Source organism: Oryctolagus cuniculus, chromosome 3 (genome assembly GCF_051225735.1).
Source record: "Oryctolagus cuniculus isolate XC-2025 breed Fujian yellow rabbit chromosome 3, ASM5122573v1, whole genome shotgun sequence".
NCBI lineage: Eukaryota > Metazoa > Chordata > Mammalia > Lagomorpha > Leporidae > Oryctolagus > Oryctolagus cuniculus.
In genome coordinates this window covers 128,966,854-128,986,885 of record NC_142869.1, presented here as the reverse complement: position 1 = coordinate 128,986,885, position 20,032 = coordinate 128,966,854, and the positions used below count along the sequence as shown (strand labels likewise).

Sequence of the window (20,032 nt, the reverse complement as noted above, 5' to 3'; positions counted from 1 at the left end):
CACACTGAGGGAAGAAATTAAATATTCTAAGTTGAGACCTTCTGTATTGCACAGCATATCTAAAATTAACCCAGACAGTCTGCTTTCCCCAGCCCTGTGTGAACCATTCCTTGTGTGTGCAGCCTGATTACTCCCCAGCCGATAAAAAACACTCCATGTTTTCATGGATAAATTAGATTCACCTTTGTAACAGCTGGAGCCTACCATGTTAAGCAGATGGAAAATTAGTCCATCTGCTTCCTATTAGTGATAGGTTTAAAAAAATGGTGAAACGTATCTGCCCTAAATCTACATGTAGAGAAAGTAGAAACTGAGTTCTTGATCATGATTTTCGATAGCCCTACTAATGACCCTTTCCCCTCAAAGAGGTTTCCGGCTACTGGAACAGATTCTTGAAATCCCTCCACTAGGGATGTATGTCTCTGATGCAAATCTCTCTCCTTTTTTCAAAAAAAAAAAAAAACTTATTTAAGTTATACAAGTTTCATGGGTTTCACATATATTTAGGAACATAGTGACACTTCCCCCCACACCCTCCCTCCCACCCAAGCTCCAACACTTCCACCTCCTCCCTCTCAGATTCTCACTCTTAATTTTTACAAAGATCTATTTTCAGTTTACTTAATGCTTGTATAGTTAACCTTACATTAAATAAAAGAGTTCAACAAATAGTATGAAGGGAAAAAATAAACTATTCCTGTAGGAAGAGACAAGGGCTGTAAACAACCATTAAATCTCAAAATGCTCCTCTAAACAAAAAAAGATCTTAAGAAGGAGCTGATACATTTGAGTTACATCCACCATAAACTTCTTAAGGTCTTCCTGAGAACAAGCTGTGACTGGAGAAAGGAGGGCAGGGTTAACAAGGTAGCAACTGCTGTTCCGGAAAGTAGTCAGTGTAGCCCTATGGAAGGGAAAGATCGAAGCTGGATAAAGAGATGAGAATACGGAAGAGGATCTCTCTTCAAAAATGAGTGTAATCACTCATTTTTGTGAATTACAGTTTGAGGAAGCACAATACTGAAACAGCTATCATGACCAGAATTCATACACAAAGATGTGATGTTCTTAATTTTGTGAGTTATACAAAAATAAATTTTATCAGCTTTGCTTCATATATACTATGCATTTTTAAATTTGACTTAGTGGTAGTGTAAAAGCATCTTAGATGGAAACCAGAATAACCATAAATTAGTACTTTGAAATGACTGTCTTAAGATTCCAGAAAATGTGTGAAACTCTATAGTAGATGACTAGGAGAAGCTATCCAGATACAAATGAAATAATTCATTGAAATTCACAACTGCCTTTATATTACATTTACTTTTAGATGAGATCCCAACTTAAAAGCACCTTGTCTGGGGGCCTGCACTGTGGCCTACAGTGCCACCTGTGACACTGGCATTCCATAAGGGCACTGGTTCAAGTCCTGGCTGCTCCACTTCCAATGCAGCTCCCTGCTAATGGCCTGGGAAAACCAGCAGAAGATGGCCCAAGTTTCTGGGTCCCTACTATCTACCTGGGAGACCCAGATGAAGCTCCAGGCTCCTGGCCCAGCTCTGGTTATTGGAGTCATCTGGGGATTGAGCCAGTGGTTGGAAGCACTCTCTCTTGCTCTCACTTTGCTCTCACTCTCTCTCCCCACTCTGCTAACTCTGACTTTCAAATAAATAAATTTTTAGCAAAACAGCATGCCTCATTCTGCCTATAAGATGGTTAACATATGTTGGTACTCAACATAAACAATCAAAGTCTATATTCTATAGTTAGCTGGAGTTAGACTGTATCTTTCAAAGCAACACAGAACCTATAAAGGCTGTTCCCTTAAGTTCAATGTATCCTCTAAATTGTCATTTCATTTGTTCCCGAGTACTCTATTTGATCCTCTAACACACATGACTACACATACACTTTAGCAAAAGGATATTTTAAGAATTGATGCATGTTTTTTGACTAATTTTGTACACATTAGTACAGTTTAAATTAGCACCAGGGACAAAGTCTCCAACTGTAATTCTACTTGGAATGACAAAACAGAAACTTACCTATTTATTTATTAAACACATACTTAGCAGTTGTAAAACCCACTACAGTGGAATTTGAGAGACCAGAGAAGATACTTCTCTTTGAATATGATGCATGGAAAAATCATGTCAGGAATAATTTAGTCTGAGAAGATGAAAGAAAATCACCTTGTCTTCCTTGTACACTTACCACACTTTGTTTAAGATTATAAAATCATGTACTAATAATGCACAGTATAGGAACTCCCCAGCTCAAATTTAAATAAGCCAAGTTGCAACACTGCTGTCCTTAGAGTTTTGCAAGAAGTCCAGCAAAGTACTATTTCGAGAGGAAAGAAACATGTAGTAGGAAATTTGCGTTCAATGATTTCAGTGTATTTCGGGTCTAAGTAGTAGCTAACATTTATCTAGTACTTACTTTCCATGTGCTAAGACCACTAATTGTTATTACCTCATGCTTGAGGAGCTTTTGTCAAGTTACTTTTACAAATGAGGGAATTGAGCACACACAGTTAAGTACCTGGCCAAATGTCATACAACAGACAGAAACTGATGAGGTTTCCAAACCAGGCAGTCTGCCATCACAGCCCATGTTCTTATCACATGCCTCAAAGTGGTTTAGTGGTATAGTATACTCAATCTTCCTTATTTCAAAGATATGGCGTTCAGATTTCATACTGCCAAGAATTATTTGGTAAATACCTGTTAGATAAATTCCCCCCAGTAGAAGTACTAACATAAAAAGAGCACTAATATAAATCTAATGTTCAAAGAATTCAGTTTTCATTTTAAAACATGGCTAAAATACAGGGCTGGCAGTTAGCCTAGCAGCTAAGATGCTGGGATCCTATATTTGAGTGCCTGAGTTCGATCTCCAGATCTGGCTCCTGACTCCAGTTTCTTGCTGATGCAGACTCTTGGAGGCTGCAGTAATTGCTGAAACAACTAGATTCCTGCTACCCATGTGGGAGATTAAGTTCCTGGGTTCCAGCATCAGTCTGGCCCAGCTCCAGTTGCAGCAGGCATGTGGGCAGTGAACCAGTGGATGGGTGCATGCTCTCTCTCTGTCTCTAATAAATAAATTAACTAAAATAAATAAAAATGGCTAATAGAAAACTAATCTCATAATCTAACTTTCTTTTATATTATACACTAATATAAATATTAAATAAGTAGATAATTCTGTCCTTTCTTTTTTGTAGCACTGTAACCCAGACAAAATTTCAATAAAGTAGGTTGAAATCTGACATAAATTCATTTCCCTTATATAATCTGAAGACAAAGGTGATGGTAAAGGTACATGATTTCAAATAATAATTGAGCAACTGATGTCAAGACACACTGAATCGGGGCTGGCGCTGTGACACAGCAGGTAAAGCCATCACCTGCAGCGCCGGCATCCCATATGAGCACCGGTTCGAGTTCCGGCTGCTCCATTTCCATCCAGCTCTCTTCTATGGCCTGGGAAAGCAGTAGAAGATGGCCCAGGTTCCTAAGCCTCTGCACCCACGTGGGAGACCCAGAGGAACCTCCTGGCTCCTGGTTTCAGATTGGCTCAGCTCTGGCCTTTGTGGCCCATTGGGGAGTGAACCAGAGCATGGAAAACCTCTCTCTCTCTCTCTCTCTCTCTCTGTGTCACTGTCTCTCCTTCTCTCTGTGTGTTACTCTGACTTTCAAATAAATAAATCTTTAACAAAAAAAGACACACTAAATCTGAGAACTGCTACCTAAACACAATTTCTCTCTATATGAAGCAAAGTATGGGGGTAGTCTTTTTATTCCCAATAGCAAGTAGAAACATGCCAACTGACTACTGTAAAAGACAATACAGCTTCAAAAAAATTTCAGTAGACTAGCAAAATTACATTTATGTAAAATTTATAAATAAAAAGCATAAATTATCTACAGAATTTAATGATTATATTTTATAATCTTGTATTTTTTTAAGTATTCTACTTTAGATATGAAGTTCTGTTACATTGAGAAAAATTAAACTAAGTAAATCAAATAAGGTAATCCTATTAAACAAGCCCCTTTAAATGTACATAAAGTACAATCTAAATTTTTCTTCCTTGAAGCAAGCCCTCCCCAGAATTACTTTCTTCATTCTCTAATTGTTAAGTGTGAAAAGATACAGGTGGTGAAATGCCAACTTGCACTTTTTCTGGTGAAGAAACAAAAGCAGGAATTTGGGGTGATGGAAAGCTGGTGAAAACAAAGAGGTGGGGGCCAGCGCCATGGCGCAGTAGGTTAACCCTCCACCTGTGGTGCCAGTATCCCATATGGGCACCGGTTCTAGTCCCGAATGCTCCTCTTCCAATCCAGCTCTCTGCTAAGGCCTGGGAAAGCAGAAGATAGCCCAAGTGCTTGGACCCCTGCACCCCCATGGGAGACCAGGAAGAAGCATCTGGCTCCTGGCTTCGGATCGGTGCAGCTCCAGCTGTTGTGGCCATTTGGGGAGTGAACCAGCGGATAGAAGACCTTTCTCTCTGTCTCTCCCTCTCACTGTCTGTAACTCTAACTCTCAAATAAAATAAATAAAATCTTTTTTAAAAAATATTAAAAAAAAAAAAAAGAAAACAAAAAGGTGGAAAAGGGACTTCCAACAGCAGACAAGAGAATGAGACCCCTGCAGCCATGGGGAACAGTGGCAACACTGTGTTCAGATAAAACCCAGGGAAGGGGCATGCAAAAAGAGAGCAAACTGCTCAGACAAGTTCTTCTTAAGGTCCTCGAAGCCCCAGTGCATTTAAAAGTGATCCTCTTAACTACTAAACCTACCTCATTATCTACTTCTTTGTTTCAATCCTTGATGCTTCTAGATCTATGTCAGCAGACTGGTATACTCAAATATGGGTAGATTACCACCACCAGTTTATTGCTAAAGTACTTGATGAGCCATTCCCTCCCTGATTCATCTTCTCTCCACACTGAATACTGACCTCACAGTAGCTCCTCCCTTTCTCCTACCCACAGCCTTTCACTGGGGAAGTATGTTCCACTGCTCCTGGCTCTTGAATAACTATGAGGCCTTTTCTCTTATTTTCACTTTCAATGTCATTGCCTGTGTGGAAATGTCCTTGCTCAGCCCAGAGAAAGCATGATGTTGCCTTCCTCATGAAGCCTCTCCTTACCTCATCTCAATGTCCTCTCAGTGATCCTCCACAATACTGAAAAAATAATCTTTAAAAATCAAAGTGATCATAAAAATCCTGAGATAAATCTTGCAATATCACTCCAATTCCTTCAGGATAAAATGCAAAATCTGTATTATGAATGATAAGCCCCTTCAACAGAATTACATTACACTCAGAAGACCATGCATGTGAGAGAAAACAAGTTCAGCTATGAATAGCATTTCTAAAATGTTATAACCACAATCTGGAAAGATGAAATACCCATTTCAGTATATTATATTATTGAGGGCAATTTAAAAGTTCATGGCAAAATGGAATTTAAAAACAAAGCAGGATTTGGGTCCCCCCAAAATTGAAAGTGACGCATAGATTTTAATAAGACACATTTTCTATGAACATTTTGAAGATTTTTCATATACGAAGGTTTTATGTTTTAATTAAAATTGTGTTATCTTATTTTGGACTATATATTAAGTGTGGACAGACTTAGGATCGTTTAAGCCTTCTGAACAGCCTGAATTCTGTTCTGCCATTCTTTTTTTTAATTAATTAATTAATTAATTTGAAAGGTAGAGTTACTGATAGGGAGAGGCAGAGTCAGAGAGAGATAAGTTTTCCATCTGCTGGCTCACTCCCCAAATGGCTGTAGTGGCCAGGATGGGCCAGACAAAAGCCAGAAGCCAGGAACTTCCCACATGGGTACAGGGGCCCAAACACTTGAACCATCTTCTGCTGCTTTCAAAGGCACATTAGCAGGGAGCTGGATTGGAAATAGAGCAGACAAGATTCGATCTGGTACCCATATGGGATGCTGCCCTGCAGGCAGCAGCTTAACCCGCTCCGCCACAGACCCAGGCCCTATTCAGCCATTCTTGAAGCTTCTTTTTCCATCTCAAACAGCTTTCTCTGTACTTAGACACTCATTCTTTCCACTGGGATCTCACTCGTGGAGATCTTTCATTTAGTTTTTTTGTATGTTTGTTTTTTGTTTTTTGTGGTGTTTGTTTGTTTGTTTTGCCAGACTGCCTTGGCTTTCCATGCCTAAATACTCTCATAGGCTCTTTAGCCAGATCCGAATGCCTTAAGTGCTGAGAGATTTATCTAGGGGCCAGCGCCATGGCTCACTTGGTTAATCCTCCGCCTGCAACGCAGGCATACCATATGGGCACCGGGTTCTAGTCCTGGTTGCTCCTCATCCAGTCCTGCTCTCTGCTGTGGCCCGGGAAGGCAGTGGAGGATAGCCCAGGTGCTTGGGCCCTGCACCTTCATGGGAGACCAGGAGGAAGCGCCAGGCTCCTGGCTTCGGATCAGCGCAGCGCGCCGGCTGTAGCAGCCATTTGGGGGGTGAACCAACAGAAGGAAGACCTTTCTCTCTGTCTCTCTCTCTCTCACTGTCTAACTCTGCCTGTCAAATAAAAAAATAAATAAATAAATCCAGAAAGAAAGAATACAAGGAGAAATCACACACAGAGCCTTGACCCAATTCCTCTCAAGGGCAGTTATCTTACAAAACCATGGTTCTGCACCACAACCAGGGTATGGATGCTAATCCAATCACAGCATAGAACATTTTCATCATCATATTTCCTCTTGCTCCCACTAACCTGTTTTCCTTCTCTAAAATTTTTCATTTCAAAAATGTTCTATAAATGTATTATACACTATGCATGCAACATTTTGGGACTGGCTTTTTTTTCCCACACAGCACAGTTCTCTGGAAACTCATTCAGATTGATGTGTGTGTCCATATTATGGGTGGTAGCTGTTCCCTGAGTATTCCAGAGGATAGACAGACCACAGTTCGTTTGATAATTTACCTTCTGTAGGATATCCAGGTTGTTTCAGTTTGGGGCTATGATTGAAAAAGCTGCTGTAATTATTTAGTTCCAAATGCTTCTATGAACATGTCTTCATATTTCTGGGGCAGGTGTCCAAGAGTACTACACTGTTGGATTAAATGCAGTTATATGTTTATTTTTTTAAAGAACTCATCATACTACTTTCCAGAGGGTACAGTTATTTTTATATGATACTGGATTCTACTTGGTAGTATTTTTAAGGAAAATCTAAAATCCTTATTGATGAGAGAAACTGGTCTGTAATTTTTCTTCTTTTTTTTTTTTTTTTTTTTTTTTTTTTTTTTTTTTTTTTGACAGGCAGAGTGGACTGTGAGAGAGAGAGAGAGAGAGAGAGAGAAAGGTCTTCCTTTGCCGTTGGTTCGCCCTCCAATGGCCGCCGCGGCTGGCGCACCACGCTGATCCAAAGGCAGGAGCCAGGTGCTTCTCCTGGTCTCCCATGGGGTGCAGGGCCCAAGCACTTGGGCCATCCTCCACTACACTCCCGGGCCACAGCAGAGAGCTGGCCTGGAAGAGGGGCAACCGGGACAGAATCCGGTGCCCCAACCAGGCCTAGAACCCGGTGTGCCAGCGCCGCAAGGCAGAGGATTAGCCTAGTGAGCCGCAGCGCCGGCAATTTTCTTTTTTTGTACTGTCTTTGTTTTGTTTTAGGATCAGTAATGCTAACTTCACAAAATGAACCCAGAAATCCTTCTATTTTCTGAGAAATCCTATATATATATATGTATAAAATTCATGTGAAGTCTTCAAGTGTTGATAGAATTCCTCAGTGAAATCATCTGGGCCTGAGGATTTCTCTTTTGGAAGTTCTTAAATTACAAATTAAATTCCCATAATAGTTTTGAAGCTGCTCAAATTATCTACTTCATACTGTACACTATGGTAATTTGTTTTTTGAAGAATTGTTCTATTCTGTGTTGCCACGTAAATGTAACACTTGCTCTACATGTTTTTTATGTGTGAGGTCTGTGATGATATGCCCTATTTCATTGATGAAATTAACAATTTACATCTTGTTTTTTAGGTCATTTTAACTAGACATTTGTCAAAATTGTTGATTGTGTTGAAGAATCATCTCTTTGCTTCAATAATTCTTTCTAATTACTTAATCCTGTCTTCAATGTCATTGATTCCTAGTCTTTACTATATATTTCCTTCAACTTGTTTTAGGTTTATTTTGATTCTTTTAAGATTTATTTATTTGAAAGGCAGAGTTACAGAGAGGCAGAGGCAGAGAGAAAGAAAGAGGTCTTCCATTTGGTGTTTCACTCCCCCAAATGGCCACAATGGCTGGAGCTATGCCTATCCAACACCAGGAGCCTGTCGCTTCTTCTGGATCTCCCATGGAAGTGCAGGGGCCCAAGTACCTGGGCCATCCTACACTGCTTTCCCAGGCCATAATAGAGTTGGATTGGAAATAATCCAGCCAGGACACAAACCAGTGCCCATATGTGATGCTGGTGCTGCAGGCAGTGGCCTTGCCCACTATGCCAAAGCACCAGCCCGTTTTCTTCTTTCTTTTTTTTTTTTTTTTTTTTTTTGACAGGCAGAGTGGACAGTGAGAGAGAGAGACAGAGAGAAAGGTCTTCCTTTGCCGTTGGTTCACCCTCCAATGGCCACCGCGGCCGGCGCGCTGTGGCCAGCGCACCGCGCTGATCCGATGGCAGGAGCCAGGAGCCAGGTGCTTTTCCTGGTCTCCCATGGGGTGCAGGGCCCAAGCACCTGGGCCATCCTCCACTGCACTCCCTGGCCACAGCAGAGAGCTGGCCTGGAAGAGGGACAACCGGGACAGAATCCGGCGCCCCAACCGGGACTAGAACCCGGTGTGCCGGCGCCGCTAGGCGGAGGATTAGCCTAGTGAGCCACGGCGCCGGCCTCTTTTTTTTTTTTAAGATTTATTTCTTCATTTGAAAGGCAGAGTTAGAGTGAGAGAGAAAGAGAGAGAGACAAAGAGAGAGATCGATTTCCCATGTGCTGGTTCACTCCCCTAACGGCCACATGGCCAGGGCTGGGCTAGGAAAAAGTTAGGAGTTTCTTCCAAGTCTCCCACTTAGGTAGCAGGGTAGCAGGGTAGCAGGCACCTGTGCCAACTTACCCTGCTTTCCCCAGGCCACCAGCAGAAAGCTGATTCTGAAGTGAAGCAGCCCAGACACAAACCAGCACCCATATGGAATGCTGGCATGGTGGGCAGCGGCTTTACCCAATATACCACAACACTGGCCTGTATTCTTTTATTTTCTTGGGGTAGGAGCATAAATTATTGATCTGAACCTAATTTCTTCTTTTATTTTTTTTTCATCTCCTCTATTAACTTTAATTACATTTTCACCATGCAGCCAAGAACGGAGCTTTGACAGTAAGCCATAAATTTACACAGCAAGCACTGTCAGTGCTCCACAGTTGCAACGCTGAGACACCACGACAGACTTGGATGTTTCTTCCTTCTGCCTTTCTCTACTGAAGAACAATAAAAAGTATTCAAAAGGCTTGCTTACCCACATTTGCCATAAATCTGACATTATTGCCTTGAACTTTTGCATGGCTTATGGCAAATAAAAAAAAACCTAACTTACTTTCTCAATTAGATTGTTAAATGCAAATTTCCAACCATCACAGTGATGACAGAATTGGTACAGGTTTCACCATAATACACTTGCTTGTAAGGACAGACGTTAACACTAAAGAGGATTTACATGTCATGTGGATCATTTACCATGTGAGCAAACACTTATGGTTCATAAAGAGCCCAAATCCTTCCAGAAGGGTTCCTTGGCAAGTTTCGCAGAATACTCACTCAACAGCTGAAACAGGTACAGACATCAGTATCTTAAAAATAAAGCTCACCCACAGCAGACAGACACAAAAATGAGGTAAATACCATGGGCAAGATTATGGTTCTTGGAAAGGCTAAAAAAAGGTCAAGATACATTTTTGGTAAGCTTTTCCTCCTAAGCATGTTTTAAAAGCTGAAAATATTAAGTGCTGGAAGGCTCCAAGACTTAACACGTGTGCTTTGTTATCCAACAAAACATGGCGTTCGGCTGCACTGCAAACTCGCAGCCTCTCCCAGCTGGCAGTGCACAGCCAACTCGGCCACCGTGAAGACAATGTTGGGATCTCCACTTCTCTTAAACGTGATCTGTGCTCCAAGGCCAGCTGACTTTTGCCTAAATTCCTCATGGAACAACACTTAATGCATTCTTCTAATAGCCAGTGGGCTACAACAGGTAGCTCTTATACTTGTCTTCTAAACCACAATAATAAACCGCAATTAATTCTGTATATGAATGAACTAAAATATCTTCCTAATCTATACCTACAGTTCTCTGAGACAATCAATGGGAAAAAGGGTCAATTCTGATTAACAAAAAAGTAAAATTATCCCATTTTTTTCCTCCTACTCCTTCCCTTTCCAATAGTCGGATCTAGGCACTTAAAACCAAGAAGATGTAGCACTCTGAAACACCCCATCAGGACCCCAGAAGCTCCCTTCTTCTGATGGAAAAGTGTGTTCTCCAGTACGTTGCTAGGCTGGAAGCAGAGTTGAGGCGGCTGGGTGGGAGTGTCTGGGAGTCAATGTTTCCTCGTCTTCTGCACTGCTGCGGCTCAGCTCCTTAGAAGGTTGCAAACTTGGCGAAGTCCTTCTGCATCTCGGCATACTACCCCCGCAGCCTGGCCACCGCCTTTCTGTGCTCTTCGTCCACTGCTGCCCACTTCTGGGGCTGTTCCTTCATAAACTCTTCCCACTGGAGGCTGCGCCGCTTCTCGTTAGACACCAAGTAGTCATTATACATCTTTTTTCGTTCCTGTTCTCTCTGTTGGAGTCTACAGACTGAGTCATTAGCCGCTTGCAATCTCTGGAGGACTTGCTGTAAGTTGTCCTGCATAGTTTCTCTACATTTGGGGAGAGTGTGTTCATTTGTTTTGTGGATCATATTCTTCAGATTTTCAAGAACTCGCATTTCTCGAAGACCGCGTTTTTCTTCAAATTCTTTTACAAAATAACGGGTTTCTCCTTGAATAACCGGTCTGTGATCCAAAAGTCTCGAATGAATTTCTCCGAGATCCTTGATAATGAGATGCGCTGAGCCCGCGGTCCCCAACGAGTCCCGCTTCTTGCCGCCGCCGCCCGTGGGGACCTCACAACCCACAGGGGTCTCTTCCCCTCCGCCACTAATTTCTTCTTTTATTATACATGTATTGTGTGCTGCAAATTTTCTTCTCAACATTATTTTGGGTATCTCCTACAAGTTTTGATATGTTTTACTTTCAAATTCACTTAGTTTTAAATATATAATTCAGTGTTTTATATGGCTTCTCTAGGGGCTTCCACTTTGACCCAGAGATTATTTTACATGTGTGTAGTTTAGTTTCCAAGTTTGAAAATATTTTTGTTTTTGTTGTTACTGGTTTCTAGTTTGTTTTCATGAGGTTAAAGAACATACAGTATGACTTAATCACTGGTTAATGTTTGATGAGCCATAATATGGTATGCCTTTAAATATGTTCCCTGGCTACTTGAAAAGAATATAGATTTTTCTGTTGCTATATGAGTACTTTATGAATGTATATGAGATCCTAGTTACAAAAGCCACAAATAAAATTTCATTCTCCATAAACAAAGTGTGCCCTTTCCCTAAATAAGGGGCTTTACATCAGAGTTTTGTTTTCTCAAACAAATTTAATGATACTGAACACACCTCAAATTAAACTTCCTAACACTATCCTCTGAGACTTTACACGTTGTCATTATGTGAAAGACTGTAACTCACACTTCATTAGTTTTAGAGTGCTTTCTTTTTTTTTTATAACTAACATGTTCTTCACACTACCCTGTCTGAAATATTTGCCTGTTATCTCTATTTCTGCTAATGATTAAATATAATGCAGAGAGAGATAAGCCATAAGACCTTGCTAAAGAGACCTGGACTTATAATTTTTAAACCCTAGGTCCATAATTCTTCCACATTCTGCACTGCAGAAATTTAGTTGCTATGCAAGTTATAGCAGAATAGCTAGACTTGGACCCTGTATGATTTACATAACATCCCCCTAACTCAATTTCCTCAATTTAAAATAAACACAATGATACTATGTTTCACATGGTTGTATAAAAAATTAAAAGATTTCACACATATGAGAATGTGGAGATCAGCTTCTGACACAGCATGTAAGAGTGAGGTGAGACAATTATGACTGTGAATCTCCTTTATGGAAAAAAGGCAAGACTGTCAACAAAACTCAGCACGTTGTATTTTCTCATGTGCATTATATCTTCACTGAACTCCATATGATAAAGTAAGTTGGCAAGGTAAGTAAACCTAAAGGGAAAAGCCTGATCTCTTTTAGAACAGAAAGAATACATATTTTTAATAAGTTGAAGCACTTACTCCTCTAACTTTTCACTGCTGTATTTTACAGACTGACCCAGAATACACACTGTCAGATCTACTGTTAAAAACTGGCCCAGCATAATAGGAATAACTGAACACCTTTGCCATGCAAAGTCTACAAAGCATGAGAAAGACCCTTCTGCAAGTATTAGCTATTAAGTATTTTATTATATATTACTCCTAGGTGAAAATCTCTAATAAATGACACTTAGATTAATATTATTTGATGATAAAATCGTAATATGAAAAGTGTAACATAAAAATTTAAAAAGGAGGTTTCTATATTGCCTCATATTTCCACACTTTTGTCAGGGAAATGAACTGCTATTCAGATAATTTAAGTGTATTCAGTGAAGGAAGCTAAGAGAAGTGTCTCTCAAGGTACCCCTGATGGAGGTCAAAAACATCATTCTCGCTTCAGGGGAGTTACTAAGGAACATGTTAGTCAATGAGAGGCCACATAAACGATGGAGGTCCCAAAAGATGACATCACTTAGTGGTGTTGTACCTACATTCTCAGAGGTTGGCAAGAGAAGGAAATTACCTAATGACACATTTCTTATAATGTAACCCCCACTGATAAGTGATGCATGACCACAGAATAATTATGCAGAAGCTTTATTGTAACAACTAAAAAAAAAAAAAAAAGGTGCCTCTAAGATTAAGAACTCCAACAGCATCCCAGAAGCATAAATCCATGATCTTTTTAGTTTGGAAAGTTATAGGACCATTTGGGATCAGTTCAGCTAATTAAAGAAACACAGGCAGATCATTAAATGGACATCACAGTTCCAGCTGAACTAAGATAATCTTGAAAGAAGTAGGGCCTCCTTCATTTACAACATGCTCCTCCCCATATTTTTCCACTTTGGAAGAGTTAGGGGTAAATGGGTAAATAACACATGGTAAAAGAAAAGTTTTGGTCTGTGAATCTAAGTTCCTTCTATATCAATATTATGGTTCATGATTAAGATTACTCAATAGTAACTGTGTTGAGGTTTCATTAACAATGGACAATTGATGTAACTCTAGTATTGAAAGAATAGGAATGAGCTGGAAGAATATTTTTAATTATTCAAAAAGCAGAGAAAGAAAGAAAAATCTCCCATTTACCGATGCACTCCCCAAATGCCCATAACAGCCAGGGCTGAACCAGGCCAAATCTGGTAGCTGAGAATTCAATCCAATGTCCCAGGTGCATCTATCTGAGCCATCCCCACTGCCTCCCAGGGTGCACATTAACAGAAGGCTAGAATGAAAGCAGAACTGGTACTTGAACCCAGGCACTCATCAAAGCAAGAACTTAACCACTGAGCCAACACCTGCCCCATGCCGTATATTTTTAAAAACCAGTGATTAGACCCTTCTGAGCCGTCCATTGTCCTTCGGATTTGCAGCTAAAAACTACTATGATTATTAAAAAGGTCTGTGTCCAAAAAAAGAGAAGAAACCCCCATCTTTTTTCCTTCTTAAATCAACCCCTCAAAAGTTGCCATTTGTCCTTCTTGAATATCATATACATCATGCACTTATAGTTCCCATGGCAAGCAGGGTGAAGAACACTCAACAGTGTTTACAACACTTGGCATCCAAAGCAGGTCCCTAAACTTTGGGGCCACAGAGCCTGGAAGGTGAGGACTGAGGACAGTGAGGTTGTGTTCACCTATATTAACATCACAGTACCAAGGACATCACAGTTGGGACTTAACAAGGCTCCAGGCAGTTTTTGCAGGGCCCTGGAGAAACATGTTTCATTTCAGATAAAGTCAACAGCATGAGTTAAGAGCCTTTTTTTTTTTTTTTTTTGGAAGCCTTTTCTGTTTGGCACAGGGTTTAAAACAGAAAAGAATGCCAAGGTTCACATCCCTACAGAGCTCATATACTCTGGTAATAGAGAAGCTATTGTAAGTGCAGCATAAGAATGTCACCAGGGCCAGCGCTGTGGCTCACTTGGCTAAGCCTCCGCTTGCGACACTGCCATCCCATATGGGTGCCAGTTCTATTCCTGGCTGCTCCTCTTACAGTCCAGCTCTCTGCTGAGGCCTGGGGAAGGCAGTGGAGGATGGCCCAAGTACCTGGGCGCCTACACCCACATAGGAGACCAGGAGGAATCACCTGGCTCCTGGCTTCGGATTGGCACAGCGCCGGCCCTCACGGCCATTTGAGGAGTGAACCAACAGAAGGAAGACCTTTCTTTCTGTCTTTCTCTCACTGTCTAACTCTGCCTGTCAAAAAAAGAATGTCACCAAAGTAAAATTGAGAATAGTATCAGTCAAGTATAGTTATAGACAGGGAAGCCATGCTCAGACTATATTTAGATGTTAATGCAGAAATTTAATGAAAATCTATTTCTGCTCCTTTTCTCTATAAGAAACACATGCATACAATAGCTTCATTATTTAGCATTCTATTATCATTTACTAACACAGATACTAAGCAGTTTCTGTGAACTATCTTGCTTTTTGCTTGGTTATGAGGCCAGGAAAGGGAGAAAAGTAAGAGGAAGACTTTTTTTTCTTTTTTTTTTTTTACTTTTTTAATGTAATTGTCAATGTCTAAAGGAATGTTAGTGCCTGAGGGAATCAGCAATGTCCCTGTACACTAAAGCTCAAAACTTTCATTAAATGCTTCTGCCCCTTTTCTAAAATCAGTAATAAGAAATGTCCCAGTTGGACCAAAAACCCCATGTGTTTATACTCAGAATAATCATCATTCTTCTACTTCTATGCTGAATGATATTTCTGGGCTAGGCCTCAGCAGAATAGCAAGATAGAGGAAAAGTATGAGGCAGGAGGGTACATCCGAGATTAAATTAGCCCACAGAGTCAACACAAGAATCATGCTTCCCAGGGCACATGTTACATAATTAGACAGAAGTTTCTCCAGGAAGTGTGAATGAGCTCATCTTGAAAAATGTAACCAATAACTGGTGGAGCACAGGTAGCACTATGTCGATTCAGAAGAAAAATAAATTAGCCTCTGTGCCCTACCCAGATGTTATGCCCCAAAGAGGATGCGGATACCTTCTGTCTGATACCTTGCATTAATCTCAGGATCTGTTTTATTACTACACAAGATACTCAGCAATATTTTTGCTTACTATAGGGTTATAAATTTAACCTCTCATTTCCAAGGATACATGCATGAGTTCCATATGTTGGGAGTCCTAATTTAATGTATAAGAATGTACTCCAAAATTAAGAGTGAATTTTATGTTAAAAATTTTGCCAGATAAAACATACAAGGGGACATCAAAGCATTTGTGGAAACAGAATTAAAAGATAAGTTTCTTTGGTGCAAAAAAATTTGAAATCCATGCACAATTTTTGATACACAATTTTCATGATCTTTTGGAAGACCTTTCATATGCATGCATTTCAATTATTTTCTCATTAAAATAAGCTTATCTTTTTAAAAGTGATTATTTATTTATTTGAAAGGCAGAATGGCAGACAGAGAAGGAGAGACAGAGAGAGAGACAGAGATAGAAAGAGGTCTTACATCTACTAGTTCACTCCCCCAAATAGCTGCAACTGCTGTGATATCAGAGTATGAGGTGCCATTTATATTTCTGGATGCTTATTAATAAATTTGGAATATTAATAAGTCTGTGGGTTATTTCCTAAATTCAGAGAATTCTGAACACTGGCACAAATGAATGAGGCAGCATGATAAGATTTAAGCTTTTTATTCATCGAGAGAAATGCATAGGGGAATGAGGGCTCTATCTAAGAGAGAGAAATCTGGATTCATACCAAGCATCAGGAGCCAGCCATGTGGAGGAGCATGCAGGCCAGGAAGCATGGGGCAGGTGGCCCGAAGGCCACGCACCCCTGAGGTGCAGGGTAGCAAGGGTCTGCAGTGGCAAAAGAGGCAAAAGGCAAAAAAAGGGCCAAAAAGGGCTGGGCCCACCGTGTCCCAGGCCTCTTAGACTTTTCCAAAGGAGAGTGGTTAATTAACCTGATTGGCAGGTGGGCACACAGGTGTGGTCAGGTAGGGCATGAGGTCACACAAGGGTGTGGTGAAGGCGAGGTCTTCCAGCTCATAAACCTGATCAATTTTATACTGTATGCCTGCCTACAAGAGCTGGATCTGGGCCAGGCTGAAGCCAGGGACCAGAAGCTTCATCTAGGTCTCCCATATGGGTGGCAGGGGTTCAATACTTTGGACCATCTTTCCACTGCTTTCCCAAGAGCATGAGCAGTGGGCTGGATTGAAAGCAGAGCAGTCAGGATTTGAAGTTCATCATTACACTAAAGTTAGGTTCTAATTTGTTTTACATCCAAGAAAGAAAAGATGATTTTACCTATCAATATGCAAATGCTTATTAGGGTCATCTTGACTTCTGTATGATATTCTACCTAAAATCTACAAATGAGGGGCTGCCTTCTCCACTTCTTATCCAGCTTCCTGCTAATGTGCCTGGGAAGGCATGGAAGACGGCCCAATTATTTGGTCTCCTCCACTCAAGTGAAGACCTGGATGGAGTTCCTGGCTTTGGCCTTTGGCCTGACCCAGACCCAGCTGTTAAAGCTATTTGAGGAGTGAGGAAGGTGATAAAAGAAACCTCTCTCTCTCTTTTTCTCTGCATCTCCCACTTTGTCACTCTGCCTTTCAAATAAATAATATTTTTAAAAAAATAAAATCCATACATGGAATGTACACAGGAATGAAAGGAATTAAATTATGCTAGAATACAGACTAAGTGGTTTTTTTTTTAATCTTGGAATATTAGTCTGCAAAACCAGCACAATCTTCATTCTTACTATTTAAATTCTGAAATTTGAACACAATAGTGAATTCAAGTCTCAACCAATTTCAGCATGGATTAACTAACTATGGCAATGATAAGTAAAAATAATTTAATTTAAAAAGACAATACATGAACCCATTTAGAAAATATCACCTGCTTTTGAGTAATCAAGTTATTGGTATGATGGTCATATTCTCTAAAATACCCCTTAGGATCTAACTTACTGGCTGCTGGAATTTATCTTGCAACCTCAACATGCAGGAAATCAGTGGCAAAATATCTGTACTGGTCAGCTATTCATTACTCCAGTCCAAAACCTAAGACAAGCTCCTTATGAATGAAAGAAGTCTCTTTTGGCTCACAGCTTTGGAGGTTCCCAGTACAAGCTCAGGAGGAGCCTCACTGTTCAATGTCTGGTGAGATGGGAAGATAGTTACAGTAGAAGGTATATAGAAGTATGATCACGTGGTGAACAAGCAAAGGAGAGCAGCAGGGCCTAACTTGCCTGTTATAACCAACTCTTTTGTAGGGCTACCTTTTGAGGGCATACCCACAGTGAACTTAAGGACTGCCCACTAGGAACACTTCCAAAACACCATACCTGGATTAAGTTCCTACCCTCTCAGCACTGCCAACACAAGACTCTGGGGTTTAAACTGTAATAATATGCATGAGTTTGAGAGCTACATCCCATCAAACCATAGCAATAGTTACCTACATAATTGAAAAAAAGTTATAATTTGTGCAAAAATTTAATAATTTTTCAAACCTCATCCATCCACCTACTTAATGCAGATTACATTTATGACTCAAAATCAAGTGATGCTTCTTATTTGAAAATAGCTTTTCCTACCTTCTATATAACTTTCCCTCACCTCCAGATATATAAAAACAAGGTTAAAAGAAACACAAAGAGACTCCAGAATCTGGAAGCTGAGTTTGAATTGTGCCTCTGCCACTTTATGAAATGAAATAAATACACCTCTTACATTCAACTATTTCAGCTGTCAAATTGAAATGGAGGGGCTGGCGCTGTGGTATAGCAGGTAAAGCTGCTGCCTGCAGTGCCAGCATCCCATATGGGCACCGTTTTGAGTCCCTGGCTGCCCCACTTCTGATCCAGCTCTCTGCTGTGGCCTGGGAAAGCAGTAGAAGATGGCTCAAGTCTTTGGGCCCTTGCACCCATGTGGGAGACCCGAAGAAGCTCCTGGCTCCTGGCTTCGGATCCACACAGCTCCGGATGTTGCAGCCAACTGGGGAATGAACCAGCAGATGGAAGACCTCTTTCTCTCCCTCCCTCTCCCTCTCCCCCTCCCTCCCTCCCTCCCTCCCTCCCTCCTCCTTCTTCTCTCTCTCTCTTTCTCTCTCTCTGCCTTTCCTTCTATCTCTGTGTAACTCTTTTAAATAAATAAATAAATCTTTTTAAAAAATTGAAATGGAAATGCTCACTTTATAGCATACTGACAATTTGAATTGTGTCTCCTAAAGCAATTTTTAGAAACACATAATCAATATATATTGAACAAATTTTAAAAATTTATTTATTTCAAAGGCAGAGCAATAAACACAGAGAGAGAGAGAGACAGAGACAGAGACAGAGAGAGAGACAGAGAGGATCTTCCATCCATTGATTCATTTCCCAAATGCCTGCAACAGCCAAGGCTGGTCCAGGCCAAAGCCAAGGACTAGGAACCCCATCAAGATCTCCCATGTAAGTGGCAGGGACTGAAGTGCTCTGGCACTCATCACTGCCTTTCCAGGTGCATTAGCAGGGAGCTGGATTTGAAGCAGAATAATAGGAATTCAAACTGGCCCTCTTACATGCAATGTAACCCACTGTACCACATTTGCCCCTTGCATAAATCTCTTATTGATAGATACATTAAATTGCTGCTTATAAAACTTTGCACTTTCAATATTTCACTAAAATGTTAACTTTGTTTCTTAAATTAAAAAGACAATCTTATTTTTGAGTATGGTATGTTGTTACATCCACTGACAAATCTTTCCTCAACATAACCTTTGCGTAGTTGATGATTACTCTCCGCATTAAGAAATTCTAGTGATGTTAGCTTATCAATGTAAAATGACAAATTCTCCATATGTGTTAGGTAATGTGAAACTAAATATCCGATTTAAATGTCTTTTAGCATTCTATTTAAACTGAAAACAATTATAATCAACACAGTGGTTAGTAACTGACAAACAGTTAATGGATGGATGTTAGTTAACACATGTGGACATGAAGAATAATTTAAATAGTGTGCTTTACTTTTGGCACAAGAAACTGTGACATTTCAATGCCGCAATGACTGAAATCTGTTGCTTCTAAGAATAAATATTCCAAAATTAACTTTGCCAATCACGAGGCAATCCTACCTCACACTGCAAAAAATTCTAAATTTGTTTATTTCAAGATCATCCTCCTCACAGAGATTATGAAGTCTACCGTTTCATAGTAGACATCTAAGTACTCCAGGGATAAAAGCTTAGATGCAATCCTACCACTTTTTTTTCTAAGAAAATCATGTCAGTACTTCTTTTTGTGACTCAGAGTCAAAAAGAACAATGTGATTTAATCAAGCAAACAAGTAGGCATGAAACTATTCAAACGGCAGTTAGGGCCTTGAAAACTGGGGAGAAAGCCTCTGTTAAAGTTGAAGAAGTGTGCTCCTTGTAAACTGAACCTCAAAATGGCACATTATGATTTATCTAATCACTCAGAATGAACAATAATTTATTTCTGATTGTGCATTGATTGCATAATGGCTTATATAACTCATCTAAGTGATGAGTCGTATTTTTGCAGATGAAAAAATATTTCCACAAACTTTAGACATTTATTAATTTGCATACTAAAAATATATGT

At 40.2% G+C, this 20,032-nt stretch overlaps 1 protein-coding gene and 1 pseudogene across 11 annotated transcripts in view; both read right to left on the bottom strand.

Annotated features, from left to right (window-relative positions):
* The window catches only part of PCLO (piccolo presynaptic cytomatrix protein), a 524,563-nt gene that overhangs the window by 433,307 nt on the left and 71,224 nt on the right, over positions 1–20,032 (bottom strand). The window lies entirely within an intron of this gene.
* On the bottom strand, positions 6,516–11,246 carry LOC149127507 (biogenesis of lysosome-related organelles complex 1 subunit 5 pseudogene; annotated as a pseudogene). The gene has a single exon (XR_016231852.1). The product of XR_016231852.1 is annotated as a biogenesis of lysosome-related organelles complex 1 subunit 5 pseudogene (transcript).